At 52.9% G+C, this 24,985-nt stretch overlaps 82 non-coding genes across 82 annotated transcripts; all 82 read left to right on the plus strand.

Moving 5' to 3' along the window:
- The first annotated feature begins 14 nt into the window (after positions 1–14).
- Positions 15–133, plus strand: LOC122285233. Its single transcript, XR_006232574.1, has one exon. It is a non-coding gene; the product is annotated as a 5S ribosomal RNA (ribosomal RNA).
- Positions 134–322: 189 nt separating this feature from the next.
- On the plus strand, positions 323–441 carry LOC122287135. The gene has a single exon (XR_006234441.1). It is a non-coding gene; the product is annotated as a 5S ribosomal RNA (ribosomal RNA).
- Positions 442–630: 189 nt separating this feature from the next.
- On the plus strand, positions 631–749 carry LOC122285234. The gene has a single exon (XR_006232575.1). It is a non-coding gene; the product is annotated as a 5S ribosomal RNA (ribosomal RNA).
- Positions 750–938: 189 nt separating this feature from the next.
- Positions 939–1,057, plus strand: LOC122287043. Its single transcript, XR_006234350.1, has one exon. It is a non-coding gene; the product is annotated as a 5S ribosomal RNA (ribosomal RNA).
- Positions 1,058–1,246: 189 nt separating this feature from the next.
- On the plus strand, positions 1,247–1,365 carry LOC122288055. The gene has a single exon (XR_006235332.1). It is a non-coding gene; the product is annotated as a 5S ribosomal RNA (ribosomal RNA).
- Positions 1,366–1,554: 189 nt separating this feature from the next.
- Positions 1,555–1,673, plus strand: LOC122287251. Its single transcript, XR_006234552.1, has one exon. It is a non-coding gene; the product is annotated as a 5S ribosomal RNA (ribosomal RNA).
- Positions 1,674–1,862: 189 nt separating this feature from the next.
- On the plus strand, positions 1,863–1,981 carry LOC122285235. The gene has a single exon (XR_006232576.1). It is a non-coding gene; the product is annotated as a 5S ribosomal RNA (ribosomal RNA).
- A 178-nt stretch (positions 1,982–2,159) lies between these two features.
- LOC122288753 lies at positions 2,160–2,278 on the plus strand. Its single transcript, XR_006236005.1, has one exon. It is a non-coding gene; the product is annotated as a 5S ribosomal RNA (ribosomal RNA).
- A 189-nt stretch (positions 2,279–2,467) lies between these two features.
- On the plus strand, positions 2,468–2,586 carry LOC122287139. The gene has a single exon (XR_006234445.1). It is a non-coding gene; the product is annotated as a 5S ribosomal RNA (ribosomal RNA).
- A 189-nt stretch (positions 2,587–2,775) lies between these two features.
- Positions 2,776–2,894, plus strand: LOC122288714. The gene has a single exon (XR_006235966.1). It is a non-coding gene; the product is annotated as a 5S ribosomal RNA (ribosomal RNA).
- A 189-nt stretch (positions 2,895–3,083) lies between these two features.
- Positions 3,084–3,202, plus strand: LOC122288226. Its single transcript, XR_006235496.1, has one exon. It is a non-coding gene; the product is annotated as a 5S ribosomal RNA (ribosomal RNA).
- Positions 3,203–3,391: 189 nt separating this feature from the next.
- Positions 3,392–3,510, plus strand: LOC122285236. The gene has a single exon (XR_006232577.1). It is a non-coding gene; the product is annotated as a 5S ribosomal RNA (ribosomal RNA).
- A 189-nt stretch (positions 3,511–3,699) lies between these two features.
- On the plus strand, positions 3,700–3,818 carry LOC122283731. Its single transcript, XR_006231125.1, has one exon. It is a non-coding gene; the product is annotated as a 5S ribosomal RNA (ribosomal RNA).
- A 189-nt stretch (positions 3,819–4,007) lies between these two features.
- On the plus strand, positions 4,008–4,126 carry LOC122285237. The gene has a single exon (XR_006232578.1). It is a non-coding gene; the product is annotated as a 5S ribosomal RNA (ribosomal RNA).
- Positions 4,127–4,315: 189 nt separating this feature from the next.
- On the plus strand, positions 4,316–4,434 carry LOC122285238. Its single transcript, XR_006232579.1, has one exon. It is a non-coding gene; the product is annotated as a 5S ribosomal RNA (ribosomal RNA).
- A 190-nt stretch (positions 4,435–4,624) lies between these two features.
- Positions 4,625–4,743, plus strand: LOC122287467. Its single transcript, XR_006234760.1, has one exon. It is a non-coding gene; the product is annotated as a 5S ribosomal RNA (ribosomal RNA).
- A 178-nt stretch (positions 4,744–4,921) lies between these two features.
- LOC122285239 lies at positions 4,922–5,040 on the plus strand. Its single transcript, XR_006232580.1, has one exon. It is a non-coding gene; the product is annotated as a 5S ribosomal RNA (ribosomal RNA).
- A 189-nt stretch (positions 5,041–5,229) lies between these two features.
- LOC122287140 lies at positions 5,230–5,348 on the plus strand. Its single transcript, XR_006234446.1, has one exon. It is a non-coding gene; the product is annotated as a 5S ribosomal RNA (ribosomal RNA).
- Positions 5,349–5,537: 189 nt separating this feature from the next.
- LOC122288716 lies at positions 5,538–5,656 on the plus strand. The gene has a single exon (XR_006235968.1). It is a non-coding gene; the product is annotated as a 5S ribosomal RNA (ribosomal RNA).
- A 189-nt stretch (positions 5,657–5,845) lies between these two features.
- On the plus strand, positions 5,846–5,964 carry LOC122288227. Its single transcript, XR_006235497.1, has one exon. It is a non-coding gene; the product is annotated as a 5S ribosomal RNA (ribosomal RNA).
- A 189-nt stretch (positions 5,965–6,153) lies between these two features.
- Positions 6,154–6,272, plus strand: LOC122285241. Its single transcript, XR_006232582.1, has one exon. It is a non-coding gene; the product is annotated as a 5S ribosomal RNA (ribosomal RNA).
- A 178-nt stretch (positions 6,273–6,450) lies between these two features.
- LOC122288754 lies at positions 6,451–6,569 on the plus strand. The gene has a single exon (XR_006236006.1). It is a non-coding gene; the product is annotated as a 5S ribosomal RNA (ribosomal RNA).
- A 189-nt stretch (positions 6,570–6,758) lies between these two features.
- Positions 6,759–6,877, plus strand: LOC122287141. Its single transcript, XR_006234447.1, has one exon. It is a non-coding gene; the product is annotated as a 5S ribosomal RNA (ribosomal RNA).
- Positions 6,878–7,066: 189 nt separating this feature from the next.
- Positions 7,067–7,185, plus strand: LOC122288717. Its single transcript, XR_006235969.1, has one exon. It is a non-coding gene; the product is annotated as a 5S ribosomal RNA (ribosomal RNA).
- Positions 7,186–7,374: 189 nt separating this feature from the next.
- On the plus strand, positions 7,375–7,493 carry LOC122288228. Its single transcript, XR_006235498.1, has one exon. It is a non-coding gene; the product is annotated as a 5S ribosomal RNA (ribosomal RNA).
- Positions 7,494–7,682: 189 nt separating this feature from the next.
- Positions 7,683–7,801, plus strand: LOC122285242. Its single transcript, XR_006232583.1, has one exon. It is a non-coding gene; the product is annotated as a 5S ribosomal RNA (ribosomal RNA).
- Positions 7,802–7,990: 189 nt separating this feature from the next.
- On the plus strand, positions 7,991–8,109 carry LOC122285243. Its single transcript, XR_006232584.1, has one exon. It is a non-coding gene; the product is annotated as a 5S ribosomal RNA (ribosomal RNA).
- Positions 8,110–8,298: 189 nt separating this feature from the next.
- LOC122285244 lies at positions 8,299–8,417 on the plus strand. Its single transcript, XR_006232585.1, has one exon. It is a non-coding gene; the product is annotated as a 5S ribosomal RNA (ribosomal RNA).
- Positions 8,418–8,607: 190 nt separating this feature from the next.
- Positions 8,608–8,726, plus strand: LOC122287469. The gene has a single exon (XR_006234762.1). It is a non-coding gene; the product is annotated as a 5S ribosomal RNA (ribosomal RNA).
- A 178-nt stretch (positions 8,727–8,904) lies between these two features.
- On the plus strand, positions 8,905–9,023 carry LOC122285245. Its single transcript, XR_006232586.1, has one exon. It is a non-coding gene; the product is annotated as a 5S ribosomal RNA (ribosomal RNA).
- A 189-nt stretch (positions 9,024–9,212) lies between these two features.
- On the plus strand, positions 9,213–9,331 carry LOC122288572. Its single transcript, XR_006235829.1, has one exon. It is a non-coding gene; the product is annotated as a 5S ribosomal RNA (ribosomal RNA).
- Positions 9,332–9,520: 189 nt separating this feature from the next.
- On the plus strand, positions 9,521–9,639 carry LOC122287522. Its single transcript, XR_006234813.1, has one exon. It is a non-coding gene; the product is annotated as a 5S ribosomal RNA (ribosomal RNA).
- A 189-nt stretch (positions 9,640–9,828) lies between these two features.
- LOC122285247 lies at positions 9,829–9,947 on the plus strand. The gene has a single exon (XR_006232588.1). It is a non-coding gene; the product is annotated as a 5S ribosomal RNA (ribosomal RNA).
- Positions 9,948–10,125: 178 nt separating this feature from the next.
- On the plus strand, positions 10,126–10,244 carry LOC122283070. The gene has a single exon (XR_006230554.1). It is a non-coding gene; the product is annotated as a 5S ribosomal RNA (ribosomal RNA).
- A 190-nt stretch (positions 10,245–10,434) lies between these two features.
- Positions 10,435–10,553, plus strand: LOC122288752. Its single transcript, XR_006236004.1, has one exon. It is a non-coding gene; the product is annotated as a 5S ribosomal RNA (ribosomal RNA).
- Positions 10,554–10,742: 189 nt separating this feature from the next.
- Positions 10,743–10,861, plus strand: LOC122287333. Its single transcript, XR_006234631.1, has one exon. It is a non-coding gene; the product is annotated as a 5S ribosomal RNA (ribosomal RNA).
- Positions 10,862–11,050: 189 nt separating this feature from the next.
- LOC122288420 lies at positions 11,051–11,169 on the plus strand. Its single transcript, XR_006235681.1, has one exon. It is a non-coding gene; the product is annotated as a 5S ribosomal RNA (ribosomal RNA).
- Positions 11,170–11,358: 189 nt separating this feature from the next.
- Positions 11,359–11,477, plus strand: LOC122285248. The gene has a single exon (XR_006232589.1). It is a non-coding gene; the product is annotated as a 5S ribosomal RNA (ribosomal RNA).
- Positions 11,478–11,655: 178 nt separating this feature from the next.
- Positions 11,656–11,774, plus strand: LOC122285249. Its single transcript, XR_006232590.1, has one exon. It is a non-coding gene; the product is annotated as a 5S ribosomal RNA (ribosomal RNA).
- Positions 11,775–11,952: 178 nt separating this feature from the next.
- Positions 11,953–12,071, plus strand: LOC122285250. The gene has a single exon (XR_006232591.1). It is a non-coding gene; the product is annotated as a 5S ribosomal RNA (ribosomal RNA).
- Positions 12,072–12,255: 184 nt separating this feature from the next.
- Positions 12,256–12,374, plus strand: LOC122288274. Its single transcript, XR_006235543.1, has one exon. It is a non-coding gene; the product is annotated as a 5S ribosomal RNA (ribosomal RNA).
- A 178-nt stretch (positions 12,375–12,552) lies between these two features.
- LOC122285251 lies at positions 12,553–12,671 on the plus strand. Its single transcript, XR_006232592.1, has one exon. It is a non-coding gene; the product is annotated as a 5S ribosomal RNA (ribosomal RNA).
- Positions 12,672–12,861: 190 nt separating this feature from the next.
- Positions 12,862–12,980, plus strand: LOC122283178. The gene has a single exon (XR_006230657.1). It is a non-coding gene; the product is annotated as a 5S ribosomal RNA (ribosomal RNA).
- A 189-nt stretch (positions 12,981–13,169) lies between these two features.
- LOC122285253 lies at positions 13,170–13,288 on the plus strand. Its single transcript, XR_006232594.1, has one exon. It is a non-coding gene; the product is annotated as a 5S ribosomal RNA (ribosomal RNA).
- Positions 13,289–13,477: 189 nt separating this feature from the next.
- LOC122283061 lies at positions 13,478–13,596 on the plus strand. Its single transcript, XR_006230546.1, has one exon. It is a non-coding gene; the product is annotated as a 5S ribosomal RNA (ribosomal RNA).
- A 189-nt stretch (positions 13,597–13,785) lies between these two features.
- Positions 13,786–13,904, plus strand: LOC122285254. Its single transcript, XR_006232595.1, has one exon. It is a non-coding gene; the product is annotated as a 5S ribosomal RNA (ribosomal RNA).
- A 178-nt stretch (positions 13,905–14,082) lies between these two features.
- LOC122285255 lies at positions 14,083–14,201 on the plus strand. The gene has a single exon (XR_006232596.1). It is a non-coding gene; the product is annotated as a 5S ribosomal RNA (ribosomal RNA).
- A 178-nt stretch (positions 14,202–14,379) lies between these two features.
- LOC122288755 lies at positions 14,380–14,498 on the plus strand. Its single transcript, XR_006236007.1, has one exon. It is a non-coding gene; the product is annotated as a 5S ribosomal RNA (ribosomal RNA).
- Positions 14,499–14,687: 189 nt separating this feature from the next.
- Positions 14,688–14,806, plus strand: LOC122287143. Its single transcript, XR_006234449.1, has one exon. It is a non-coding gene; the product is annotated as a 5S ribosomal RNA (ribosomal RNA).
- Positions 14,807–14,995: 189 nt separating this feature from the next.
- On the plus strand, positions 14,996–15,114 carry LOC122288718. Its single transcript, XR_006235970.1, has one exon. It is a non-coding gene; the product is annotated as a 5S ribosomal RNA (ribosomal RNA).
- Positions 15,115–15,303: 189 nt separating this feature from the next.
- Positions 15,304–15,422, plus strand: LOC122288229. Its single transcript, XR_006235499.1, has one exon. It is a non-coding gene; the product is annotated as a 5S ribosomal RNA (ribosomal RNA).
- A 189-nt stretch (positions 15,423–15,611) lies between these two features.
- On the plus strand, positions 15,612–15,730 carry LOC122285256. Its single transcript, XR_006232597.1, has one exon. It is a non-coding gene; the product is annotated as a 5S ribosomal RNA (ribosomal RNA).
- A 189-nt stretch (positions 15,731–15,919) lies between these two features.
- LOC122283849 lies at positions 15,920–16,038 on the plus strand. Its single transcript, XR_006231236.1, has one exon. It is a non-coding gene; the product is annotated as a 5S ribosomal RNA (ribosomal RNA).
- Positions 16,039–16,227: 189 nt separating this feature from the next.
- Positions 16,228–16,346, plus strand: LOC122285257. Its single transcript, XR_006232598.1, has one exon. It is a non-coding gene; the product is annotated as a 5S ribosomal RNA (ribosomal RNA).
- A 189-nt stretch (positions 16,347–16,535) lies between these two features.
- On the plus strand, positions 16,536–16,654 carry LOC122285258. Its single transcript, XR_006232599.1, has one exon. It is a non-coding gene; the product is annotated as a 5S ribosomal RNA (ribosomal RNA).
- A 190-nt stretch (positions 16,655–16,844) lies between these two features.
- LOC122283198 lies at positions 16,845–16,963 on the plus strand. Its single transcript, XR_006230676.1, has one exon. It is a non-coding gene; the product is annotated as a 5S ribosomal RNA (ribosomal RNA).
- A 178-nt stretch (positions 16,964–17,141) lies between these two features.
- LOC122288231 lies at positions 17,142–17,260 on the plus strand. The gene has a single exon (XR_006235501.1). It is a non-coding gene; the product is annotated as a 5S ribosomal RNA (ribosomal RNA).
- A 189-nt stretch (positions 17,261–17,449) lies between these two features.
- On the plus strand, positions 17,450–17,568 carry LOC122288063. Its single transcript, XR_006235340.1, has one exon. It is a non-coding gene; the product is annotated as a 5S ribosomal RNA (ribosomal RNA).
- Positions 17,569–17,757: 189 nt separating this feature from the next.
- Positions 17,758–17,876, plus strand: LOC122283967. Its single transcript, XR_006231347.1, has one exon. It is a non-coding gene; the product is annotated as a 5S ribosomal RNA (ribosomal RNA).
- Positions 17,877–18,065: 189 nt separating this feature from the next.
- LOC122285259 lies at positions 18,066–18,184 on the plus strand. The gene has a single exon (XR_006232600.1). It is a non-coding gene; the product is annotated as a 5S ribosomal RNA (ribosomal RNA).
- Positions 18,185–18,373: 189 nt separating this feature from the next.
- LOC122285260 lies at positions 18,374–18,492 on the plus strand. The gene has a single exon (XR_006232601.1). It is a non-coding gene; the product is annotated as a 5S ribosomal RNA (ribosomal RNA).
- A 190-nt stretch (positions 18,493–18,682) lies between these two features.
- Positions 18,683–18,801, plus strand: LOC122283245. The gene has a single exon (XR_006230721.1). It is a non-coding gene; the product is annotated as a 5S ribosomal RNA (ribosomal RNA).
- Positions 18,802–18,979: 178 nt separating this feature from the next.
- LOC122287470 lies at positions 18,980–19,098 on the plus strand. The gene has a single exon (XR_006234763.1). It is a non-coding gene; the product is annotated as a 5S ribosomal RNA (ribosomal RNA).
- A 189-nt stretch (positions 19,099–19,287) lies between these two features.
- On the plus strand, positions 19,288–19,406 carry LOC122288573. Its single transcript, XR_006235830.1, has one exon. It is a non-coding gene; the product is annotated as a 5S ribosomal RNA (ribosomal RNA).
- A 189-nt stretch (positions 19,407–19,595) lies between these two features.
- LOC122285261 lies at positions 19,596–19,714 on the plus strand. Its single transcript, XR_006232602.1, has one exon. It is a non-coding gene; the product is annotated as a 5S ribosomal RNA (ribosomal RNA).
- Positions 19,715–19,903: 189 nt separating this feature from the next.
- Positions 19,904–20,022, plus strand: LOC122285262. The gene has a single exon (XR_006232603.1). It is a non-coding gene; the product is annotated as a 5S ribosomal RNA (ribosomal RNA).
- A 178-nt stretch (positions 20,023–20,200) lies between these two features.
- LOC122285264 lies at positions 20,201–20,319 on the plus strand. The gene has a single exon (XR_006232605.1). It is a non-coding gene; the product is annotated as a 5S ribosomal RNA (ribosomal RNA).
- Positions 20,320–20,508: 189 nt separating this feature from the next.
- On the plus strand, positions 20,509–20,627 carry LOC122288574. Its single transcript, XR_006235831.1, has one exon. It is a non-coding gene; the product is annotated as a 5S ribosomal RNA (ribosomal RNA).
- A 189-nt stretch (positions 20,628–20,816) lies between these two features.
- On the plus strand, positions 20,817–20,935 carry LOC122285265. Its single transcript, XR_006232606.1, has one exon. It is a non-coding gene; the product is annotated as a 5S ribosomal RNA (ribosomal RNA).
- Positions 20,936–21,124: 189 nt separating this feature from the next.
- On the plus strand, positions 21,125–21,243 carry LOC122288421. Its single transcript, XR_006235682.1, has one exon. It is a non-coding gene; the product is annotated as a 5S ribosomal RNA (ribosomal RNA).
- Positions 21,244–21,432: 189 nt separating this feature from the next.
- On the plus strand, positions 21,433–21,551 carry LOC122285266. Its single transcript, XR_006232607.1, has one exon. It is a non-coding gene; the product is annotated as a 5S ribosomal RNA (ribosomal RNA).
- Positions 21,552–21,741: 190 nt separating this feature from the next.
- On the plus strand, positions 21,742–21,860 carry LOC122283199. The gene has a single exon (XR_006230677.1). It is a non-coding gene; the product is annotated as a 5S ribosomal RNA (ribosomal RNA).
- Positions 21,861–22,038: 178 nt separating this feature from the next.
- Positions 22,039–22,157, plus strand: LOC122288232. Its single transcript, XR_006235502.1, has one exon. It is a non-coding gene; the product is annotated as a 5S ribosomal RNA (ribosomal RNA).
- Positions 22,158–22,346: 189 nt separating this feature from the next.
- Positions 22,347–22,465, plus strand: LOC122285267. Its single transcript, XR_006232608.1, has one exon. It is a non-coding gene; the product is annotated as a 5S ribosomal RNA (ribosomal RNA).
- A 189-nt stretch (positions 22,466–22,654) lies between these two features.
- LOC122285268 lies at positions 22,655–22,773 on the plus strand. The gene has a single exon (XR_006232609.1). It is a non-coding gene; the product is annotated as a 5S ribosomal RNA (ribosomal RNA).
- Positions 22,774–22,962: 189 nt separating this feature from the next.
- On the plus strand, positions 22,963–23,081 carry LOC122285269. Its single transcript, XR_006232610.1, has one exon. It is a non-coding gene; the product is annotated as a 5S ribosomal RNA (ribosomal RNA).
- Positions 23,082–23,271: 190 nt separating this feature from the next.
- Positions 23,272–23,390, plus strand: LOC122283246. The gene has a single exon (XR_006230722.1). It is a non-coding gene; the product is annotated as a 5S ribosomal RNA (ribosomal RNA).
- Positions 23,391–23,568: 178 nt separating this feature from the next.
- On the plus strand, positions 23,569–23,687 carry LOC122287471. The gene has a single exon (XR_006234764.1). It is a non-coding gene; the product is annotated as a 5S ribosomal RNA (ribosomal RNA).
- Positions 23,688–23,876: 189 nt separating this feature from the next.
- On the plus strand, positions 23,877–23,995 carry LOC122288575. Its single transcript, XR_006235832.1, has one exon. It is a non-coding gene; the product is annotated as a 5S ribosomal RNA (ribosomal RNA).
- Positions 23,996–24,184: 189 nt separating this feature from the next.
- Positions 24,185–24,303, plus strand: LOC122285270. Its single transcript, XR_006232611.1, has one exon. It is a non-coding gene; the product is annotated as a 5S ribosomal RNA (ribosomal RNA).
- A 189-nt stretch (positions 24,304–24,492) lies between these two features.
- LOC122285271 lies at positions 24,493–24,611 on the plus strand. The gene has a single exon (XR_006232612.1). It is a non-coding gene; the product is annotated as a 5S ribosomal RNA (ribosomal RNA).
- A 178-nt stretch (positions 24,612–24,789) lies between these two features.
- Positions 24,790–24,908, plus strand: LOC122285272. Its single transcript, XR_006232613.1, has one exon. It is a non-coding gene; the product is annotated as a 5S ribosomal RNA (ribosomal RNA).
- Positions 24,909–24,985: the final 77 nt, after the last annotated feature.

Raw genomic sequence — 24,985 nt, forward strand, 5'->3', positions numbered from 1 at the left:
GCTGGTAGCATGATGGGTGCGATCATACCAGCACTAATGCACCGGATCCCATCAGAACTCCGCAGTTAAGCGTGCTTGGGCGAGAGTAGTACTAGGATGGGTGACCTCCTGGGAAGTCCTCGTGTTGCACCCCCCTTTTTTATTTTTACCGCATCTCCGGTCGGATGGACCGGAACGAGAACCGGGCAATGGATTCTTAGGAAAATCGCACCGACCCCATCGCGTAGCAATGGGTATCGATCAGATCGCCGGTTGGCATGGGATAGGCAGGGTGCGGCTAGGTCGTAATAGGATTATATTAGTTTTTCGCTGGTAGCATGATGGGTGCGATCATACCAGCACTAATGCACCGGATCCCATCAGAACTCCGCAGTTAAGCGTGCTTGGGCGAGAGTAGTACTATGATGGGTGACCTCCTGGGAAGTCCTCGTGTTGCACCCCCCTTTTTTATTTTTACCGCATCTCCGGTCGGATGGACCGGAACGAGAACCGGGCAATGGATTCTTAGGAAAATCGCACCGACCCCATCGCGTAGCAATGGGTATCGATCAGATCGCCGGTTGGCATGGGATAGGCAGGGTGCGGCTAGGTCGTAATAGGATTATATTAGTTTTTCGCTGGTAGCATGATGGGTGCGATCATACCAGCACTAATGCACCGGATCCCATCAGAACTCCGCAGTTAAGCGTGCTTGGGCGAGAGTAGTACTAGGATGGGTGACCTCCTGGGAAGTCCTCGTGTTGCACCCCCCCTTTTTATTTTTACCGCATCTCCGGTCGGATGGACCGGAACGAGAACCGGGCAATGGATTCTTAGGAAAATCGAACCGACCCCATCGCGTAGCAATGGGTATCGATCAGATCGCCGGTTGGCATGGGATAGGCAGGGTGCGGCTAGGTCGTAATAGGATTATATTAGTTTTTCGCTGGTAGCATGATGGGTGCGATCATACCAGCACTAACGCACCGGATCCCATCAGAACTCCGCAGTTAAGCGTGCTTGGGCGAGAGTAGTACTAGGATGGGTGACCTCCTGGGAAGTCCTCGTGTTGCACCCCCCCTTTTTATTTTTACCGCATCTCCGGTCGGATGGACCGGAACGAGAACCGGGCAGTGGATTCTTAGGAAAATCGCACCGACCCCATCGCGTAGCAATGGGTATCGATCAGATCGCCGGTTGGCATGGGATAGGCAGGGTGCGGCTAGGTCATAATAGGATTATATTAGTTTTTCGCTGGTAGCATGATGGGTGCGATCATACCAGCACTAATGCACCGGATCCCACCAGAACTCCGCAGTTAAGCGTGCTTGGGCGAGAGTAGTACTAGGATGGGTGACCTCCTGGGAAGTCCTCGTGTTGCACCCCCACTTTTTATTTTTACCGCATCTCCGGTCGGATGGACCGGAACGAGAACGGGGCAATGGATTCTTAGGAAAATCGCACCGACCCCATCGCGTAGCAATGGGTATCGATCAGATCGCCGGTTGGCATGGGATAGGCAGGGTGCGGCTAGGTCGTAATAGGATTATATTAGTTTTTCGCTGGTAGCATGATGGGTGTGATCATACCAGCACTAATGCACCGGATCCCATCAGAACTCCGCAGTTAAGCGTGCTTGGGCGAGAGTAGTACTAGGATGGGTGACCTCCTGGGAAGTCCTCGTGTTGCACCCCCCCTTTTTATTTTTACCGCATCTCCGGTCGGATGGACCGGAACGAGAACCGGGCAATGGATTCTTAGGAAAATCGAACCGACCCCATCGCGTAGCAATGGGTATCGATCAGATCGCCGGTTGGCATGGGATAGGCAGGGTGCGGCTAGGTCGTAATAGGATTATATTACTTTTTCGCTGGTAGCATGATGGGTGCGATCATACCAGCACTAATGCACCGGATCCCATCAGAACTCCGCAGTTAAGCGTGCTTGGGCGAGAGTAGTACTAGGATGGGTGACCTCCTGGGAAGTCCTCGTGTTGCACCCCCCCTTTTTATTTTTACCGCATCTCCGGTCGGATGGACCGGAACGACAACCGGGCAATGGATTCTTAGGAAAATCGCACCGACCCCATCGCTATCAATCAGATCGCCAGTTGGCATGGGATAGGCAGGGTGCGGCTAGGTCGTAATAGGATTATATTAGTTTTTCGCTGGTAGCATGATGGGTGCGATCATACCAGCACTAATGCACCGCATCCCATCAGAACTCCGCAGTTAAGCGTGCTTGGGCGAGAGTAGTACTAGGATGGGTGACCTCCTGGGAAGTCCTCGTGTTGCACCCCCCTTTTTTATTTTTACCGCATCTCCGGTCGGATGGACCGGAACGAGTACCGGGCAATGGATTCTTAGGAAAATCGCACCGACCCCATCGCGTAGCAATGGGTATCGATCAGATCGCCGGTTGGCATGGGATAGGCAGGGTGCGGCTAGGTCGTAATAGGATTATATTAGTTTTTCGCTGGTAGCATGATGGGTGCGATCATACCAGCACTAATGCACCGGATCCCATCAGAACTCCGCAGTTAAGCGTGCCTGGGCGAGAGTAGTACTAGGATGGGTGACCTCCTGGGAAGTCCTCGTGTTGCACCCCCCCTTTTTATTTTTACCGCATCTCTGGTCGGATGGACCGGAACGACAACCGGGCAATGGATTCTTAGGAAAATCGAACCGACCCCATCGCGTAGCAATGGGTATCGATCAGATCGCCGGTTGGCATGGGATAGGCAGGGTGCGGCTAGGTCGTAATAGGATTATATTAGTTTTTCGCTGGTAGCATGATGGGTGCGATCATACCAGCACTAATGCACCGGATCCCATCAGAACTCCGCAGTTAAGCGTGCTTGGGCGAGAGTAGTACTAGGATGGGTGACATCCTGGGAAGTCCTCGTGTTGCACCCCCCCTTTTTATTTTTACCGCATCTCCGGTCGGATGGACCGGAACGAGAACCGGGCAGTGGATTCTTAGGAAAATCGCACCGACCCCATCGCGTAGCAATGGGTATCGATCAGATCGCCGGTTGGCATGGGATAGGCAGGGTGCGGCTAGGTCATAATAGGATTATATTAGTTTTTCGCTGGTAGCATGATGGGTGCGATCATACCAGCACTAATGCACCGGATCCCATCAGAACTCCGCAGTTAACTGTGCTTGGGCGAGAGTAGTACTAGGATGGGTGACCTCCTGGGAAGTCCTCGTGTTGCACCCCCCCTTTTTATTTTTACCGCATCTCCGGTCGGATGGACCGGAACGACAACCGGGCAATGGATTCTTAGGAAAATCGCACCGACCCCATCGCGTAGCAATGGGTATCGATCAGATCGCCGGTTGGCATGGGATAGGCAGGGTGCGGCTAGGTCGTAATAGGATTATATTAGTTTTTCGCTGGTAGCATGATGGGTGCGATCATACCAGCACTAATGCACCGGATCCCATCAGAACTCCGCAGTTAAGCGTGCTTGGGCGAGAGTAGTACTAGGATGGGTGACCTCCTGGGAAGTCCTCGTGTTGCACCCCCCCTTTTTATTTTTACCGCATCTCCGGTCGGATGGACCGGAACGAGAACCGGGCAATGGATTCTTAGGAAAATCGAACCGACCCCATCGCGTAGCAATGGGTATCGATCAGATCGCCGGTTGGCATGGGATAGGCAGGGTGCGGCTAGGTCGTAATAGGATTATATTAGTTTTTCGCTGGTAGCATGATGGGTGCGATCATACCAGCACTAATGCACCGGATCCCATCAGAACTCCGCAGTTAAGCGTGCTTGGGCGAGGGTAGTACTAGGATGGGTGACCTCCTGGGAAGTCCTCGTGTTGCACCCCCCCTTTTTATTTTTACCGCATCTCCGGTCGGATGGACCGGAACGAGAACCGGGCAGTGGATTCTTAGGAAAATCGGACCGACCCCATCGCGTAGCAATGGGTATCGATCAGATCGCCGGTTGGCATGGGATAGGCAGGGTGCGGCTAGGTCGTAATAGGATTATATTAGTTTTTCGCTGGTAGCATGATGGGTGCGATCATACCAGCACTAATGCACCGGATCCCATCAGAACTCCGCAGTTAAGCGTGCTTGGGCGAGAGTAGTACTAGGATGGGTGACCTCCTGGGAAGTCCTCGTGTTGCACCCCCCCTTTTTATTTTTACCGCATCTCCGGTCGGATGGACCGGAACGAGAACCGGGCAATGGATTCTTAGGAAAATCGCACCGACCCCATCGCGTAGCAATGGGTATCGATCAGATCGCCGGTTGGCATGGGATAGGCAGGGTGCGGCTAGGTCGTAATAGGATTATATTAGTTTTTCGCTGGTAGCATGATGGGTGCGATCATACCAGCACTAATGCACCGGATCCCATCAGAACTCCGCAGTTAAGCGTGCTTGGGCGAGAGTAGTACTAGGATGGGTGACCTCCTGGGAAGTCCTCGTGTTGCACCCCCCCCTTTTTATTTTTACCGCATCTCCGGTCGGATGGACCGGAACGAGAACCGGGCAATGGATTCTTAGGAAAATCGAACCGACCCCATCGCGTAGCAATGGGTATCGATCAGATCGCCGGTTGGCATGGGATAGGCAGGGTGCGGCTAGGTCGTAATAGGATTATATTAGTTTTTCGCTGGTAGCTTGATGGGTGCGATCATACCAGCACTAATGCACCGGATCCCATCAGAACTCCGCAGTTAAGCGTGCTTGGGCGAGAGTTGTACTAGGATGGGTGACCTCCTGGGAAGTCCTCGTGTTGCACCCCCCCTTTTTATTTTTACCGCATCTCCGGTCGGATGGACCGGAACGACAACCGGGCAATGGATTCTTAGGAAAATCGCACCGACCCCATCGCTATCAATCAGATCGCCAGTTGGCATGGGATAGGCAGGGTGCGGCTAGGTCGTAATAGGATTATATTAGTTTTTCGCTGGTAGCATGATGGGTGCGATCATACCAGCACTAATGCACCGGATCCCATCAGAACTCCGCAGTTAAGCGTGCTTGGGCGAGAGTAGTACTAGGATGGGTGACCTCCTGGGAAGTCCTCGTGTTGCACCCCCCCTTTTTATTTTTACCGCATCTCCGGTCGGATGGACCGGAACGACAACCGGGCAATGGATTCTTAGGAAAATCGCACCGACCCCATCGCGTAGCAATGGGTATCGATCAGATCGCCAGTTGGCATGGGATAGGCAGGGTGCGGCTAGGTCGTAATAGGATTATATTAGTTTTTCGCTGGTAGCATGATGGGTGCGATCATACCAGCACTAATGCACCGGATCCCATCAGAACTCCGCAGTTAAGCGTGCCTGGGCGAGAGTAGTACTAGGATGGGTGACCTCCTGGGAAGTCCTCGTGTTGCACCCCCCCTTTTTATTTTTACCGCATCTCCGGTCGGATGGACCGGAACGACAACCGGGCAATGGATTCTTAGGAAAATCGAACCGACCCCATCGCGTAGCAATGGGTATCGATCAGATCGCCGGTTGGCATGGGATAGGCAGGGTGCGGCTAGGTCGTAATAGGATTATATTAGTTTTTCGCTGGTAGCATGATGGGTGCGATCATACCAGCACTAATGCACCGGATCCCATCAGAACTCCGCAGTTAAGCGTGCTTGGGCGAGAGTAGTACTAGGATGGGTGACATCCTGGGAAGTCCTCGTGTTGCACCCCCCCTTTTTATTTTTACCGCATCTCCGGTCGGATGGACCGGAACGAGAACCGGGCAGTGGATTCTTAGGAAAATCGCACCGACCCCATCGCGTAGCAATGGGTATCGATCAGATCGCCGGTTGGCATGGGATAGGCAGGGTGCGGCTAGGTCATAATAGGATTATATTAGTTTTTCGCTGGTAGCATGATGGGTGCGATCATACCAGCACTAATGCACCGGATCCCATCAGAACTCCGCAGTTAACTGTGCTTGGGCGAGAGTAGTACTAGGATGGGTGACCTCCTGGGAAGTCCTCGTGTTGCACCCCCCCTTTTTATTTTTACCGCATCTCCGGTCGGATGGACCGGAACGACAACCGGGCAATGGATTCTTAGGAAAATCGCACCGACCCCATCGCGTAGCAATGGGTATCGATCAGATCGCCGGTTGGCATGGGATAGGCAGGGTGCGGCTAGGTCGTAATAGGATTATATTAGTTTTTCGCTGGTAGCATGATGGGTGCGATCATACCAGCACTAATGCACCGGATCCCATCAGAACTCCGCAGTTAAGCGTGCTTGGGCGAGAGTAGTACTAGGATGGGTGACCTCCTGGGAAGTCCTCGTGTTGCACCCCCCCTTTTTATTTTTACCGCATCTCCGGTCGGATGGACCGGAACGACAACCGGGCAATGGATTCTTAGGAAAATCGCACCGACCCCATCGCTATCAATCAGATCGCCAGTTGGCATGGGATAGGCAGGGTGCGGCTAGGTCGTAATAGGATTATATTAGTTTTTCGCTGGTAGCATGATGGGTGCGATCATACCAGCACTAATGCACCGCATCCCATCAGAACTCCGCAGTTAAGCGTGCTTGGGCGAGAGTAGTACTAGGATGGGTGACCTCCTGGGAAGTCCTCGTGTTGCACCCCCCTTTTTTATTTTTACCGCATCTCCGGTCGGATGGACCGGAACGAGTACCGGGCAATGGATTCTTAGGAAAATCGCACCGACCCCATCGCGTAGCAATGGGTATCGATCAGATCGCCGGTTGGCATGGGATAGGCAGGGTGCGGCTAGGTCGTAATAGGATTATATTAGTTTTTCGCTGGTAGCATGATGGGTGCGATCATACCAGCACTAATGCACCGGATCCCATCAGAACTCCGCAGTTAAGCGTGCCTGGGCGAGAGTAGTACTAGGATGGGTGACCTCCTGGGAAGTCCTCGTGTTGCACCCCCCCTTTTTATTTTTACCGCATCTCCGGTCGGATGGACCGGAACGACAACCGGGCAATGGATTCTTAGGAAAATCGAACCGACCCCATCGCGTAGCAATGGGTATCGATCAGATCGCCGGTTGGCATGGGATAGGCAGGGTGCGGCTAGGTCGTAATAGGATTATATTAGTTTTTCGCTCGTAGCATGATGGGTGCGATCATACCAGCACTAATGCACCGGATCCCATCAGAACTCCGCAGTTAAGCGTGCTTGGGCGAGAGTAGTACTAGGATGGGTGACATCCTGGGAAGTCCTCGTGTTGCACCCCCCCTTTTTATTTTTACCGCATCTCCGGTCGGATGGACCGGAACGAGAACCGGGCAGTGGATTCTTAGGAAAATCGCACCGACCCCATCGCGTAGCAATGGGTATCGATCAGATCGCCGGTTGGCATGGGATAGGCAGGGTGCGGCTAGGTCATAATAGGATTATATTAGTTTTTCGCTGGTAGCATGATGGGTGCGATCATACCAGCACTAATGCACCGGATCCCATCAGAACTCCGCAGTTAACTGTGCTTGGGCGAGAGTAGTACTAGGATGGGTGACCTCCTGGGAAGTCCTCGTGTTGCACCCCCCCTTTTTATTTTTACCGCATCTCCGGTCGGATGGACCGGAACGACAACCGGGCAATGGATTCTTAGGAAAATCGCACCGACCCCATCGCGTAGCAATGGGTATCGATCAGATCGCCGGTTGGCATGGGATAGGCAGGGTGCGGCTAGGTCGTAATAGGATTATATTAGTTTTTCGCTGGTAGCATGATGGGTGCGATCATACCAGCACTAATGCACCGGATCCCATCAGAACTCCGCAGTTAAGCGTGCTTGGGCGAGAGTAGTACTAGGATGGGTGACCTCCTGGGAAGTCCTCGTGTTGCACCCCCCCTTTTTATTTTTACCGCATCTCCGGTCGGATGGACCGGAACGAGAACCGGGCAATGGATTCTTAGGAAAATCGAACCGACCCCATCGCGTAGCAATGGGTATCGATCAGATCGCCGGTTGGCATGGGATAGGCAGGGTGCGGCTAGGTCGTAATAGGATTATATTAGTTTTTCGCTGGTAGCATGATGGGTGCGATCATACCAGCACTAATGCACCGGATCCCATCAGAACTCCGCAGTTAAGCGTGCTTGGGCGAGAGTAGTACTAGGATGGGTGACCTCCTGGGAAGTCCTCGTGTTGCACCCCCCCTTTTTATTTTTACCGCATCTCCGGTCGGATGGACCGGAACGAGAACCGGGCAATGGATTCTTAGGAAAATCGCACCGACCCCATCGCGTAGCAATGGGTATCGATCAGATCGCCGGTTGGCATGGGATAGGCAGGGTGCGGCTAGGTCGTAATAGGATTATATTAGTTTTTCGCTGGTAGCATGATGGGTGCGATCATACCAGCACTAATGCACCGGATCCCATCAGAACTCCGCAGTTAAGCGTGCTTGGGCGAGAGTAGTACTAGGATGGGTGACCTCCTGGGAAGTCCTCGTGTTGCACCCCCCCCTTTTTATTTTTACCGCATCTCCGGTCGGATGGACCGGAACGAGAACCGGGCAATGGATTCTTAGGAAAATCGAACCGACCCCATCGCGTAGCAATGGGTATCGATCAGATCGCCGGTTGGCATGGGATAGGCAGGGTGCGGCTAGGTCGTAATAGGATTATATTAGTTTTTCGCTGGTAGCTTGATGGGTGCGATCATACCAGCACTAATGCACCGGATCCCATCAGAACTCCGCAGTTAAGCGTGCTTGGGCGAGAGTTGTACTAGGATGGGTGACCTCCTGGGAAGTCCTCGTGTTGCACCCCCCCTTTTTATTTTTACCGCATCTCCGGTCGGATGGACCGGAACGACAACCGGGCAATGGATTCTTAGGAAAATCGCACCGACCCCATCGCTATCAATCAGATCGCCAGTTGGCATGGGATAGGCAGGGTGCGGCTAGGTCGTAATAGGATTATATTAGTTTTTCGCTGGTAGCATGATGGGTGCGATCATACCAGCACTAATGCACCGGATCCCATCAGAACTCCGCAGTTAAGCGTGCTTGGGCGAGAGTAGTACTAGGATGGGTGACCTCCTGGGAAGTCCTCGTGTTGCACCCCCCCTTTTTATTTTTACCGCATCTCCGGTCGGATGGACCGGAACGACAACCGGGCAATGGATTCTTAGGAAAATCGCACCGACCCCATCGCGTAGCAATGGGTATCGATCAGATCGCCAGTTGGCATGGGATAGGCAGGGTGCGGCTAGGTCGTAATAGGATTATATTAGTTTTTCGCTGGTAGCATGATGGGTGCGATCATACCAACACTAATGCACCGGATCCCATTAGAACTCCGCAGTTAAGCGTGCTTGGGCGAGAGTAGTACTAGGATGGGTGACCTCCTGGGAAGTCCTCGTGTTGCACCCCCCCTTTTTATTTTTACCGTATCTCCGGTCGGATGGACCGGAACGAGAACCGGGCAATGGATTCTTAGGAAAATCGCACCGACCCCATCGCGTAGCAATGGGTATCGATCAGATCGCCGGTTGGCATGGGATAGGCAGGGTGCGGCTAGGTCGTAATAGGATTATATTAGTTTTTCGCTGGTAGCATGATGGGTGCGATCATACCAGCACTAATGCACCGGATCCCATCAGAACTCTGCAGTTAAGCGTGCTTGGGCGAGAGTAGTACTAGGATGGGTGACCTCCTGGGAAGTCCTCGTGTTGCACCCCCCCTTTTTATTTTTACCGCATCTCCGGTCGGATGGACCGGAACGAGAACCGGGCAATGGATTCTTAGGAAAATCGAACCGACCCCATCGCGTAGCAATGGGTATCGATCAGATCGCCGGTTGGCATGGGATAGGCAGGGTGCGGCTAGGTCGTAATAGGATTATATTAGTTTTTCGCTGGTAGCATGATGGGTGCGATCATACCAGCACTAATGCACCGGATCCCATCAGAACTCCGCAGTTAAGCGTGCTTGGGCGAGAGTAGTACTAGGATGGGTGACCTCCTGGGAAGTCCTCGTGTTGCACCCCCCCTTTTTATTTTTACCGCATCTCCGGTCGGATGGACCGGAACGACAACCGGGCAATGGATTCTTAGGAAAATCGCACCGACCCCATCGCTATCAATCAGATCGCCAGTTGGCATGGGATAGGCAGGGTGCGGCTAGGTCGTAATAGGATTATATTAGTTTTTCGCTGGTAGCATGATGGGTGCGATCATACCAGCACTAATGCACCGGATCCCATCAAAACTCCGCAGTTAAGCGTGCTTGGGCGAGAGTAGTACTAGGATGGGTGACCTCCTGGGAAGTCCTCGTGTTGCACACCCCCTTTTTATTTTTACCGCATCTCCGGTCGGATGGACCGGAACGAGAACTAGGGCAATGGATTCTTAGGAAAATCGCACCGACCCCATCGCGTAGCAATGGGTATCGATCAGATCGCCGGTTGGCATGGGATAGGCAGGGTGCGGCTAGGTCGTAATAGGATTATATTAGTTTTTCGCTGGTAGCATGATGGGTGCGATCATACCAACACTAATGCACCGGATCCCATCAGAACTCCGCAGTAAAGCGTGCTTGGGCGAGAGTAGTACTAGGATGGGTGACCTCCTGGGAAGTCCTCGTGTTGCACCCCCCCTTTTTATTTTTACCGTATCTCCGGTCGGATGGACCGGAACGAGAACCGGGCAATGGATTCTTAGGAAAATCGCACCGACCCCATCGCGTAGCAATGGGTATCGATCAGATCGCCGGTTGGCATGGGATAGGCAGGGTGCGGCTAGGTCGTAATAGGATTATATTAGTTTTTCGTTGGTAGCATGATGGGTGCGATCATACCAGCACTAATGCACCGGATCCCATCAGAACTCCGCAGTTAAGCGTGCTTGGGCGAGAGTAGTACTAGGATGGGTGACCTCCTGGGAAGTCCTCGTGTTGCACCTCCCTTTTTTATTTTTACCGCATCTCCGGCCGGATGGACCGGAACGAGAACCGGGCAATGGATTCTTAGGAAAATCGCACCGACCCCATCGCGTAGCGATGGGTATCGATCAGATCGCCGGTTGGCATGGGATAGGCAGGGTGCGGCTAGGTCGTAATAGGATTATATTAGTTTTTCGCAGATAGCATGATGGGTGCGATCATACCAGCACTAATGGACCGGATCCCATCAGAACTCCGCAGTTAAGCGTGCTTGGGCGAGAGTAGTACTAGGATGGGTGACCTCCTGGGAAGTCCTCGTGTTGCACCCCCCTTTTTTATTTTTACCGCATCTCCGGTCGGATGGACCGGAACGAGAACCGGGCAATGGATTCTTAGGAAAATCGCACCGACCCCATCGCGTAGCAATGGGTATCGATCAGATCGCCGGTTGGCATGGGATAGGCAGGGTGCGGCTAGGTCGTAATAGGATTATATTAGTTTTTCGCTGGTAGCATGATGGGTGCGATCATACCAGCACTAATGCACCGGATCCCATCAGAACTCCGCAGTTAAGCGTGCTTGGGCGAGAGTAGTACTAGGATGGGTGACCTCCTGGGAAGTCCTCGTGTTGCACCCCCCCATTTTATTTTTACCGCATCTCCGGCCGGATGGACCGGAACGACAACCGGGCAATGGATTCTTAGGAAAATCGCACCGACCCCATCGCTATCAATCAGATCGCCAGTTGGCATGGGATAGGCAGGGTGCGGCTAGGTCGTAATAGGATTATATTAGTTTTTCGCTGGTAGCATGATGGGTGCGATCATACCAGCACTAATGCACCGGATCCCATCAGAACTCCGCAGTTAAGCGTGCTTGGGCGAGAGTAGTACTAGGATGGGTGACCTCCTGGGAAGTCCTCGTGTTGCACCCCCCCATTTTATTTTTACCGCATCTCCGGCCGGATGGACCGGAACGACAACCGGGCAATGGATTCTTAGGAAAATCGCACCGACCCCATCGCTATCAATCAGATCGCCAGTTGGCATGGGATAGGCAGGGTGCGGCTAGGTCGTAATAGGATTATATTAGTTTTTCGCTGGTAGCATGATGGGTGCGATCATACCAGCACTAATGCACCGGATCCCATCAGAACTCCGCAGTTAAGCGTGCTTGGGCGAGAGTAGTACTAGGATGGGTGACCTCCTGGGAAGTCCTCGTGTTGCACCCCCCTTTTTTATTTTTACCGCATCTCCGGTCGGATGGACCGGAACGAGTACCGGGCAATGGATTCTTAGGAAAATCGCACCGACCCCATCGCGTAGCAATGGGTATCGATCAGATCGCCGGTTGGCATGGGATAGGCAGGGTGCGGCTAGGTCGTAATAGGATTATATTAGTTTTTCGCTCATGATGGGTGCGATCATACCAGCACTAATGCACCGGATCCCATCAGAACCCCGCAGTTAAGCGTGCTTGGGCGAGAGTAGTACTAGGATGGGTGACCTCCTGGGAAGTCCTCGTGTTGCACCCCCCCTTTTTATTTTTACCGCATCTCCGGTCGGATGGACCGGAACGACAACCGGGCAATGGATTCTTAGGAAAATCGCACCGACCCCATCGCTATCAATCAGATCGCCAGTTGGCATGGGATAGGCAGGGTGCGGCTAGGTCGTAATAGGATTATATTAGTTTTTCGCTGGTAGCATGATGGGTGCGATCATACCAGCACTAATGCACCGGATCCCATCAGAACTCCGCAGTTAAGCGTGCTTGGGCGAGAGTAGTACTAGGATGGGTGACCTCCTGGGAAGTCCTCGTGTTGCACCCCCCCCTTTTTATTTTTACCGCATCTCCGGTCGGATGGACCGGAACGAGAACCGGGCAGTGGATTCTTAGGAAAATCGCACCGACCCCATCGCGAAGCAATGGGTATCGATCAGATCGCCGGTTGGCATGGGATAGGCAGGGTGCGGCTAGGTCGTAATAGGATTATATTAGTTTTTCGCTGGTAGCATGATGGGTGCGATCATACCAGCACTAATGCACCGGATCCCATCATAACTCCGCAGTAAAGCGTGCTTGGGCGAGAGTAGTACTAGGATGGGTGACCTCCTGGGAAGTCCTCGTGTTGCACCCCCCCTTTTTATTTTTACCGCATCTCCGGTCGGATGGACCGGAACGAGAACCGGGCAATGGATTCTTAGGAAAATCGAACCGACCCCATCGCGTAGCAATGGGTATCGATCAGATCGCCGGTTGGCATGGGATAGGCAGGGTGCGGCTAGGTCGTAATAGGATTATATTAGTTTTTCGCTGGTAGCATGATGGGTGCGATCATACCAGCACTAATGCACCGGATCCCATCAGAACTCCGCAGTTAAGCGTGCTTGGGCGAGAGTAGTACTAGGATGGGTGACCTCCTGGGAAGTCCTCGTGTTGCACCCCCCCTTTTTATTTTTACCGCATCTCCGGTCGGATGGACCGGAACGACAACCGGGCAATGGATTCTTAGGAAAATCGCACCGACCCCATCGCGTAGCGATGGGTATCGATCAGATCGCCGGTTGGCATGGGATAGGCAGGGTGCGGCTAGGTCGTAATAGGATTATATTAGTTTTTCGCAGATAGCATGATGGGTGCGATCATACCAGCACTAATGGACCGGATCCCATCAGAACTCCGCAGTTAAGCGTGCTTGGGCGAGAGTAGTACTAGGATGGGTGACCTACTGGGAAGTCCTCGTGTTGCACCCCCCTTTTTTATTTTTACCGCATCTCCGGTCGGATGGACCGGAACGAGAACCGGGCAATGGATTCTTAGGAAAATCGCACCGACCCCATCGCGTAGCAATGGGTATCGATCAGATCGCCGGTTGGCATGGGATAGGCAGGGTGCGGCTAGGTCGTAATAGGATTATATTAGTTTTTCGCTGGTAGCATGATGGGTGCGATCATACCAGCACTAATGCACCGGATCCCATCAGAACTCCGCAGTTAAGCGTGCTTGGGCGAGAGTAGTACTAGGATGGGTGACCTCCTGGGAAGTCCTCGTGTTGCACCCCCCCATTTTATTTTTACCGCATCTCCGGCCGGATGGACCGGAACGACAACCGGGCAATGGATTCTTAGGAAAATCGCACCGACCCCATCGCTATCAATCAGATCGCCAGTTGGCATGGGATAGGCAGGGTGCGGCTAGGTCGTAATAGGATTATATTAGTTTTTCGCTGGTAGCATGATGGGTGCGATCATACCAGCACTAATGCACCGGATCCCATCAGAACTCCGCAGTTAAGCGTGCTTGGGCGAGAGTAGTACTAGGATGGGTGACCTCCTGGGAAGTCCTCGTGTTGCACCCCCCCATTTTATTTTTACCGCATCTCCGGCCGGATGGACCGGAACGACAACCGGGCAATGGATTCTTAGGAAAATCGCACCGACCCCATCGCTATCAATCAGATCGCCAGTTGGCATGGGATAGGCAGGGTGCGGCTAGGTCGTAATAGGATTATATTAGTTTTTCGCTGGTAGCATGATGGGTGCGATCATACCAGCACTAATGCACCGCATCCCATCAGAACTCCGCAGTTAAGCGTGCTTGGGCGAGAGTAGTACTAGGATGGGTGACCTCCTGGGAAGTCCTCGTGTTGCACCCCCCTTTTTTATTTTTACCGCATCTCCGGTCGGATGGACCGGAACGAGTACCGGGCAATGGATTCTTAGGAAAATCGCACCGACCCCATCGCGTAGCAATGGGTATCGATCAGATCGCCGGTTGGCATGGGATAGGCAGGGTGCGGCTAGGTCGTAATAGGATTATATTAGTTTTTCGCTGGTAGCATGATGGGTGCGATCATACCAGCACTAATGCACCGGATCCCATCAGAACTCCGCAGTTAAGCGTGCCTGGGCGAGAGTAGTACTAGGATGGGTGACCTCCTGGGAAGTCCTCGTGTTGCACCCCCCCTTTTTATTTTTACCGCATCTCCGGTCGGATGGACCGGAACGACAACCGGGCAATGGATTCTTAGGAAAATCGAACCGACCCCATCGCGTAGCAATGGGTATCGATCAGATCGCCGGTTGGCATGGGATAGGCAGGGTGCGGCTAGGTCGTAATAGGATTATATTAGTTTTTCGCTGGTAGCATGATGGGTGCGATCATACCAGCACTAATGCACCGGATCCCATCAGAACTCCGCAGTTAAGCGTGCTTGGGCGAGAGTAGTACTAGGATGGGTGACATCCTGGGAAGTCCTCGTGTTGCACCCCCCCTTTTTATTTTTACCGCATCTCCGGTCGGATGGACCGGAACGAGAACCGGGCAGTGGATTCTTAGGAAAATCGCACCGACCCCATCGCGTAGCAATGGGTATCGATCAGATCGCCGGTTGGCATGGGATAGGCAGGGTGCGGCTAGGTCATAATAGGATTATATTAGTTTTTCGCTGGTAGCATGATGGGTGCGATCATACCAGCACTAATGCACCGGATCCCATCAGAACTCCGCAGTTAACTGTGCTTGGGCGAGAGTAGTACTAGGATGGGTGACCTCCTGGGAAGTCCTCGTGTTGCACCCCCCCTTTTTATTTTTACCGCATCTCCGGTCGGATGGACCGGAACGACAACCGGGCAATGGATTCTTAGGAAAATCGCACCGACCCCATCGCGTAGCAATGGGTATCGATCAGATCGCCGGTTGGCATGGGATAGGCAGGGTGCGGCTAGGTCGTAATAGGATTATATTAGTTTTTCGCTGGTAGCATGATGGGTGCGATCATACCAGCACTAATGCACCGGATCCCATCAGAACTCCGCAGTTAAGCGTGCTTGGGCGAGAGTAGTACTAGGATGGGTGACCTCCTGGGAAGTCCTCGTGTTGCACCCCCCCTTTTTATTTTTACCGCATCTCCGGTCGGATGGACCGGAACGAGAACCGGGCAATGGATTCTTAGGAAAATCGAACCGACCCCATCGCGTAGCAATGGGTATCGATCAGATCGCCGGTTGGCATGGGATAGGCAGGGTGCGGCTAGGTCGTAATAGGATTATATTAGTTTTTCGCTGGTAGCATGATGGGTGCGATCATACCAGCACTAATGCACCGGATCCCATCAGAACTCCGCAGTTAAGCGTGCTTGGGCGAGGGTAGTACTAGGATGGGTGACCTCCTGGGAAGTCCTCGTGTTGCACCCCCCCTTTTTATTTTTACCGCATCTCCGGTCGGATGGACCGGAACGAGAACCGGGCAGTGGATTCTTAGGAAAATCGGACCGACCCCATCGCGTAGCAATGGGTATCGATCAGATCGCCGGTTGGCATGGGATAGGCAGGGTGCGGCTAGGTCGTAATAGGATTATATTAGTTTTTCGCTGGTAGCATGATGGGTGCGATCATACCAGCACTAATGCACCGGATCCCATCAGAACTCCGCAGTTAAGCGTGCTTGGGCGAGAGTAGTACTAGGATGGGTGACCTCCTGGGAAGTCCTCGTGTTGCACCCCCCCTTTTTATTTTTACCGCATCTCCGGTCGGATGGACCGGAACGAGAACCGGGCAATGGATTCTTAGGAAAATCGCACCGACCCCATCGCGTAGCAATGGGTATCGATCAGATCGCCGGTTGGCATGGGATAGGCAGGGTGCGGCTAGGTCGTAATAGGATTATATTAGTTTTTCGCTGGTAGCATGATGGGTGCGATCATACCAGCACTAATGCACCGGATCCCATCAGAACTCCGCAGTTAAGCGTGCTTGGGCGAGAGTAGTACTAGGATGGGTGACCTCCTGGGAAGTCCTCGTGTTGCACCCCCCCCTTTTTATTTTTACCGCATCTCCGGTCGGATGGACCGGAACGAGAACCGGGCAATGGATTCTTAGGAAAATCGAACCGACCCCATCGCGTAGCAATGGGTATCGATCAGATCGCCGGTTGGCATGGGATAGGCAGGGTGCGGCTAGGTCGTAATAGGATTATATTAGTTTTTCGCTGGTAGCTTGATGGGTGCGATCATACCAGCACTAATGCACCGAATCCCATCAGAACTCCGCAGTTAAGCGTGCTTGGGTGAGAGTTGTACTAGGATGGGTGACCTCCTGGGAAGTCCTCGTGTTGCACCCCCCCTTTTTATTTTTACCGCATCTCCGGTCGGATGGACCGGAACGACAACCGGGCAATGGATTCTTAGGAAAATCGCACCGACCCCATCGCTATCAATCAGATCGCCAGTTGGCATGGGATAGGCAGGGTGCGGCTAGGTCGTAATAGGATTATATTAGTTTTTCGCTGGTAGCTTGATGGGTGCGATCATACCAGCACTAATGCACCGGATCCCATCAGAACTCCGCAGTTAACTGTGCTTGGGCGAGAGTAGTACTAGGATGGGTGACCTCCTGGGAAGTCCTCGTGTTGCACCCCCCCTTTTTATTTTTACCGCATCTCCGGTCGGATGGACCGGAACGACAACCGGGCAATGGATTCTTAGGAAAATCGCACCGACCCCATCTCGTAGCAATGGGTATCGATCAGATCGCCGGTTGGCATGGGATAGGCAGGGTGCGGCTAGGTCGTAATAGGATTATATTAGTTTTTCGCTGGTAGCATGATGGGTGCGATCATACCAGCACTAATGCACCGGATCCCATCAGAACTCCGCAGTTAAGCGTGCTTGGGCGAGAGTAGTACTAGGATGGGTGACCTCCTGGAAAGTCCTCGTGTTGCACCCCCCCTTTTTATTTTTACCGCATCTCCGGTCGGATGGACCGGAATGAGAACCGGGCAATGGATTCTTAGGAAAATCGAACCGACCCCATCGCGTAGCAATGGGTATCGATCAGATCGCCGGTTGGCATGGGATAGGCAGGGTGCGGCTAGGTCGTAATAGGATTATATTAGTTTTTCGCTGGTAGCATGATGGGTGCGATCATACCAGCACTAATGCACCGGATCCCATCAGAACTCCGCAGTTAAGCGTGCTTGGGCGAGGGTAGTACTAGGATGGGTGACCTCCTGGGAAGTCCTCGTGTTGCACCCCCCCTTTTTATTTTTACCGCATCTCCGGTCGGATGGACCGGAACGAGAACCGGGCAGTGGATTCTTAGGAAAATCGGACCGACCCCATCGCGTAGCAATGGGTATCGATCAGATCGCCGGTTGGCATGGGATAGGCAGGGTGCGGCTAGGTCGTAATAGGATTATATTAGTTTTTCGCTGGTAGCATGATGGGTGCGATCATACCAGCACTAATGCACCGGATCCCATCAGAACTCCGCAGTTAAGCGTGCTTGGGCGAGAGTAGTACTAGGATGGGTGACCTCCTGGGAAGTCCTCGTGTTGCACCCCCCCTTTTTATTTTTACCGCATCTCCGGTCGGATGGACCGGAACGAGAACCGGGCAATGGATTCTTAGGAAAATCGCACCGACCCCATCGCGTAGCAATGGGTATCGATCAGATCGCCGGTTGGCATGGGATAGGCAGGGTGCGGCTAGGTCGTAATAGGATTATATTAGTTTTTCGCTGGTAGCATGATGGGTGCGATCATACCAGCACTAATGCACCGGATCCCATCAGAACTCCGCAGTTAAGCGTGCTTGGGCGAGAGTAGTACTAGGATGGGTGACCTCCTGGGAAGTCCTCGTGTTGCACCCCCCCCTTTTTATTTTTACCGCATCTCCGGTCGGATGGACCGGAACGAGAACCGGGCAATGGATTCTTAGGAAAATCGAACCGACCCCATCGCGTAGCAATGGGTATCGATCAGATCGCCGGTTGGCATGGGATAGGCAGGGTGCGGCTAGGTCGTAATAGGATTATATTAGTTTTTCGCTGGTAGCTTGATGGGTGCGATCATACCAGCACTAATGCACCGAATCCCATCAGAACTCCGCAGTTAAGCGTGCTTGGGTGAGAGTTGTACTAGGATGGGTGACCTGCTGGGAAGTCCTCGTGTTGCACCCCCCCTTTTTATTTTTACCGCATCTCCGGTCGGATGGACCGGAACGACAACCGGGCAATGGATTCTTAGGAAAATCGCACCGACCCCATCGCTATCAATCAGATCGCCAGTTGGCATGGGATAGGCAGGGTGCGGCTAGGTCGTAATAGGATTATATTAGTTTTTCGCTGGTAGCTTGATGGGTGCGATCATACCAGCACTAATGCACCGGATCCCATCAGAACTCCGCAGTTAAGCGTGCTTGGGCGAGAGTTGTACTAGGATGGGTGACCTCCTGGGAAGTCCTCGTGTTGCACCCCCCCTTTTTATTTTTACCGCATCTCCGGTCGGATGGACCGGAACGACAACCGGGCAATGGATTCTTAGGAAAATCGCACCGACCCCATCGCGTAGCAATGGGTATCGATCAGATCGCCAGTTGGCATGGGATAGGCAGGGTGCGGCTAGGTCGTAATAGGATTATATTAGTTTTTCGCTGGTAGCATGATGGGTGCGATCATACCAACACTAATGCACCGGATCCCATTAGAACTCCGCAGTTAAGCGTGCTTGGGCGAGAGTAGTACTAGGATGGGTGACCTCCTGGGAAGTCCTCGTGTTGCACCCCCCCTTTTTATTTTTACCGTATCTCCGGTCGGATGGACCGGAACGAGAACCGGGCAATGGATTCTTAGGAAAATCGCACCGACCCCATCGCGTAGCAATGGGTATCGATCAGATCGCCGGTTGGCATGGGATAGGCAGGGTGCGGCTAGGTCGTAATAGGATTATATTAGTTTTTCGCTGGTAGCATGATGGGTGCGATCATACCAGCACTAATGCACCGGATCCCATCAGAACTCCGCAGTTAAGCGTGCTTGGGCGAGAGTAGTACTAGGATGGGTGACCTCCTGGGAAGTCCTCGTGTTGCACCCCCCCTTTTTATTTTTACCGCATCTCCGGTCGGATGGACCGGAACGAGAACCGGGCAATGGATTCTTAGGAAAATCGAACCGACCCCATCGCGTAGCTATGGGTATCGATCAGATCGCCGGTTGGCATGGGATAGGCAGGGTGCGGCTAGGTCGTAATAGGATTATATTAGTTTTTCGCTGGTAGCATGATGGGTGCGATCATACCAGCACTAATGCACCGGATCCCATCAGAACTCCGCAGTTAAGCGTGCTTGGGCGAGAGTAGTACTAGGATGGGTGACCTCCTGGGAAGTCCTCGTGTTGCACCCCCCCTTTTTATTTTTACCGCATCTCCGGTCGGATGGACCGGAACGACAACCGGGCAATGGATTCTTAGGAAAATCGCACCGACCCCATCGCTATCAATCAGATCGCCAGTTGGCATGGGATAGGCAGGGTGCGGCTAGGTCGTAATAGGATTATATTAGTTTTTCGCTGGTAGCATGATGGGTGCGATCATACCAGCACTAATGCACCGGATCCCATCAGAACTCCGCAGTTAAGCGTGCTTGGGCGAGAGTAGTACTAGGATGGGTGACCTCCTGGGAAGTCCTCGTGTTGCACCCCCCCTTTTTATTTTTACCGCATCTCCGGTCGGATGGACCGGAACGACAACCGGGCAATGGATTCTTAGGAAAATCGCACCGACCCCATCGCGTAGCAATGGGTATCGATCAGATCGCCGGTTGGCATGGGATAGGCAGGGTGCGGCTAGGTCGTAATAGGATTATATTAGTTTTTCGCTGGTAGCATGATGGGTGCGATCATACCAACACTAATGCACCGGATCCCATTAGAACTCCGCAGTTAAGCGTGCTTGGGCGAGAGTAGTACTAGGATGGGTGACCTCCTGGGAAGTCCTCGTGTTGCACCCCCCCTTTTTATTTTTACCGTATCTCCGGTCGGATGGACCGGAACGAGAACCGGGCAATGGATTCTTAGGAAAATCGCACCGACCCCATCGCGTAGCAATGGGTATCGATCAGATCGCCGGTTGGCATGGGATAGGCAGGGTGCGGCTAGGTCGTAATAGGATTATATTAGTTTTTCGTTGGTAGCATGATGGGTGCGATCATACCAGCACTAATGCACCGGATCCCATCAGAACTCCGCAGTTAAGCGTGCTTGGGCGAGAGTAGTACTAGGATGGGTGACCTCCTGGGAAGTCCTCGTGTTGCACCCCCCTTTTTTATTTTTACCGCATCTCCGGCTGGATGGACCGGAACGAGAACCGGGCAATGGATTCTTAGGAAAATCGCACCGACCCCATCGCGTAGCGATGGGTATCGATCAGATCGCCGGTTGGCATGGGATAGGCAGGGTGCGGCTAGGTCGTAATAGGATTATATTAGTTTTTCGCAGATAGCATGATGGGTGCGATCATACCAGCACTAATGGACCGGATCCCATCAGAACTCCGCAGTTAAGCGTGCTTGGGCGAGAGTAGTACTAGGATGGGTGACCTCCTGGGAAGTCCTCGTGTTGCACCCCCCCTTTTTATTTTTACCGCATCTCCGGTCGGATGGACCGGAACGAGAACCGGGCAATGGATTCTTAGGAAAATCGCACCGACCCCATCGCGTAGCAATGGGTATCGATCAGATCGCCGGTTGGCATGGGATAGGCAGGGTGCGGCTAGGTCGTAATAGGATTATATTAGTTTTTCGCTGGTAGCATGATGGGTGCGATCATACCAGCACTAATGCACCGGATCCCATCAGAACTCCGCAGTTAAGCGTGCTTGGGCGAGAGTAGTACTAGGATGGGTGACCTCCTGGGAAGTCCTCGTGTTGCACCCCCCCCTTTTTATTTTTACCGCATCTCCGGTCGGATGGACCGGAACGAGAACCGGGCAATGGATTCTTAGGAAAATCGAACCGACCCCATCGCGTAGCAATGGGTATCGATCAGATCGCCGGTTGGCATGGGATAGGCAGGGTGCGGCTAGGTCGTAATAGGATTATATTAGTTTTTCGCTGGTAGCTTGATGGGTGCGATCATACCAGCACTAATGCACCGAATCCCATCAGAACTCCGCAGTTAAGCGTGCTTGGGTGAGAGTTGTACTAGGATGGGTGACCTCCTGGGAAGTCCTCGTGTTGCACCCCCCCTTTTTATTTTTACCGCATCTCCGGTCGGATGGACCGGAACGACAACCGGGCAATGGATTCTTAGGAAAATCGCACCGACCCCATCGCTATCAATCAGATCGCCAGTTGGCATGGGATAGGCAGGGTGCGGCTAGGTCGTAATAGGATTATATTAGTTTTTCGCTGGTAGCTTGATGGGTGCGATCATACCAGCACTAATGCACCGGATCCCATCAGAACTCCGCAGTTAACTGTGCTTGGGCGAGAGTAGTACTAGGATGGGTGACCTCCTGGGAAGTCCTCGTGTTGCACCCCCCCTTTTTATTTTTACCGCATCTCCGGTCGGATGGACCGGAACGACAACCGGGCAATGGATTCTTAGGAAAATCGCACCGACCCCATCTCGTAGCAATGGGTATCGATCAGATCGCCGGTTGGCATGGGATAGGCAGGGTGCGGCTAGGTCGTAATAGGATTATATTAGTTTTTCGCTGGTAGCATGATGGGTGCGATCATACCAGCACTAATGCACCGGATCCCATCAGAACTCCGCAGTTAAGCGTGCTTGGGCGAGAGTAGTACTAGGATGGGTGACCTCCTGGGAAGTCCTCGTGTTGCACCCCCCCTTTTTATTTTTACCGCATCTCCGGTCGGATGGACCGGAACGAGAACCGGGCAGTGGATTCTTAGGAAAATCGGACCGACCCCATCGCGTAGCAATGGGTATCGATCAGATCGCCGGTTGGCATGGGATAGGCAGGGTGCGGCTAGGTCGTAATAGGATTATATTAGTTTTTCGCTGGTAGCATGATGGGTGCGATCATACCAGCACTAATGCACCGGATCCCATCAGAACTCCGCAGTTAAGCGTGCTTGGGCGAGAGTAGTACTAGGATGGGTGACCTCCTGGGAAGTCCTCGTGTTGCACCCCCCCTTTTTATTTTTACCGCATCTCCGGTCGGATGGACCGGAACGAGAACCGGGCAATGGATTCTTAGGAAAATCGCACCGACCCCATCGCGTAGCAATGGGTATCGATCAGATCGCCGGTTGGCATGGGATAGGCAGGGTGCGGCTAGGTCGTAATAGGATTATATTAGTTTTTCGCTGGTAGCATGATGGGTGCGATCATACCAGCACTAATGCACCGGATCCCATCAGAACTCCGCAGTTAAGCGTGCTTGGGCGAGAGTAGTACTAGGATGGGTGACCTCCTGGGAAGTCCTCGTGTTGCACCCCCCCCTTTTTATTTTTACCGCATCTCCGGTCGGATGGACCGGAACGAGAACCGGGCAATGGATTCTTAGGAAAATCGAACCGACCCCATCGCGTAGCAATGGGTATCGATCAGATCGCCGGTTGGCATGGGATAGGCAGGGTGCGGCTAGGTCGTAATAGGATTATATTAGTTTTTCGCTGGTAGCTTGATGGGTGCGATCATACCAGCACTAATGCACCGAATCCCATCAGAACTCCGCAGTTAAGCGTGCTTGGGTGAGAGTTGTACTAGGATGGGTGACCTGCTGGGAAGTCCTCGTGTTGCACCCCCCCTTTTTATTTTTACCGCATCTCCGGTCGGATGGACCGGAACGACAACCGGGCAATGGATTCTTAGGAAAATCGCACCGACCCCATCGCTATCAATCAGATCGCCAGTTGGCATGGGATAGGCAGGGTGCGGCTAGGTCGTAATAGGATTATATTAGTTTTTCGCTGGTAGCTTGATGGGTGCGATCATACCAGCACTAATGCACCGGATCCCATCAGAACTCCGCAGTTAAGCGTGCTTGGGCGAGAGTTGTACTAGGATGGGTGACCTCCTGGGAAGTCCTCGTGTTGCACCCCCCCTTTTTATTTTTACCGCATCTCCGGTCGGATGGACCGGAACGACAACCGGGCAATGGATTCTTAGGAAAATCGCACCGACCCCATCGCGTAGCAATGGGTATCGATCAGATCGCCAGTTGGCATGGGATAGGCAGGGTGCGGCTAGGTCGTAATAGGATTATATTAGTTTTTCGCTGGTAGCATGATGGGTGCGATCATACCAACACTAATGCACCGGATCCCATTAGAACTCCGCAGTTAAGCGTGCTTGGGCGAGAGTAGTACTAGGATGGGTGACCTCCTGGGAAGTCCTCGTGTTGCACCCCCCCTTTTTATTTTTACCGTATCTCCGGTCGGATGGACCGGAACGAGAACCGGGCAATGGATTCTTAGGAAAATCGCACCGACCCCATCGCGTAGCAATGGGTATCGATCAGATCGCCGGTTGGCATGGGATAGGCAGGGTGCGGCTAGGTCGTAATAGGATTATATTAGTTTTTCGCTGGTAGCATGATGGGTGCGATCATACCAGCACTAATGCACCGGATCCCATCAGAACTCCGCAGTTAAGCGTGCTTGGGCGAGAGTAGTACTAGGATGGGTGACCTCCTGGGAAGTCCTCGTGTTGCACCCCCCCTTTTTATTTTTACCGCATCTCCGGTCGGATGGACCGGAACGAGAACCGGGCAATGGATTCTTAGGAAAATCGAACCGACCCCATCGCGTAGCTATGGGTATCGATCAGATCGCCGGTTGGCATGGGATAGGCAGGGTGCGGCTAGGTCGTAATAGGATTATATTAGTTTTTCGCTGGTAGCATGATGGGTGCGATCATACCAGCACTAATGCACCGGATCCCATCAGAACTCCGCAGTTAAGCGTGCTTGGGCGAGAGTAGTACTAGGATGGGTGACCTCCTGGGAAGTCCTCGTGTTGCACCCCCCCTTTTTATTTTTACCGCATCTCCGGTCGGATGGACCGGAACGACAACCGGGCAATGGATTCTTAGGAAAATCGCACCGACCCCATCGCTATCAATCAGATCGCCAGTTGGCATGGGATAGGCAGGGTGCGGCTAGGTCGTAATAGGATTATATTAGTTTTTCGCTGGTAGCATGATGGGTGCGATCATACCAGCACTAATGCACCGGATCCCATCAGAACTCCGCAGTTAAGCGTGCTTGGGCGAGAGTAGTACTAGGATGGGTGACCTCCTGGGAAGTCCTCGTGTTGCACCCCCCCTTTTTATTTTTACCGCATCTCCGGTCGGATGGACCGGAACGACAACCGGGCAATGGATTCTTAGGAAAATCGCA

The sequence above is a fragment of the Carya illinoinensis genome, chromosome 11 (assembly GCF_018687715.1).
Source record: "Carya illinoinensis cultivar Pawnee chromosome 11, C.illinoinensisPawnee_v1, whole genome shotgun sequence".
Classification (NCBI taxonomy): Eukaryota; Viridiplantae; Streptophyta; class Magnoliopsida; order Fagales; family Juglandaceae; genus Carya; species Carya illinoinensis.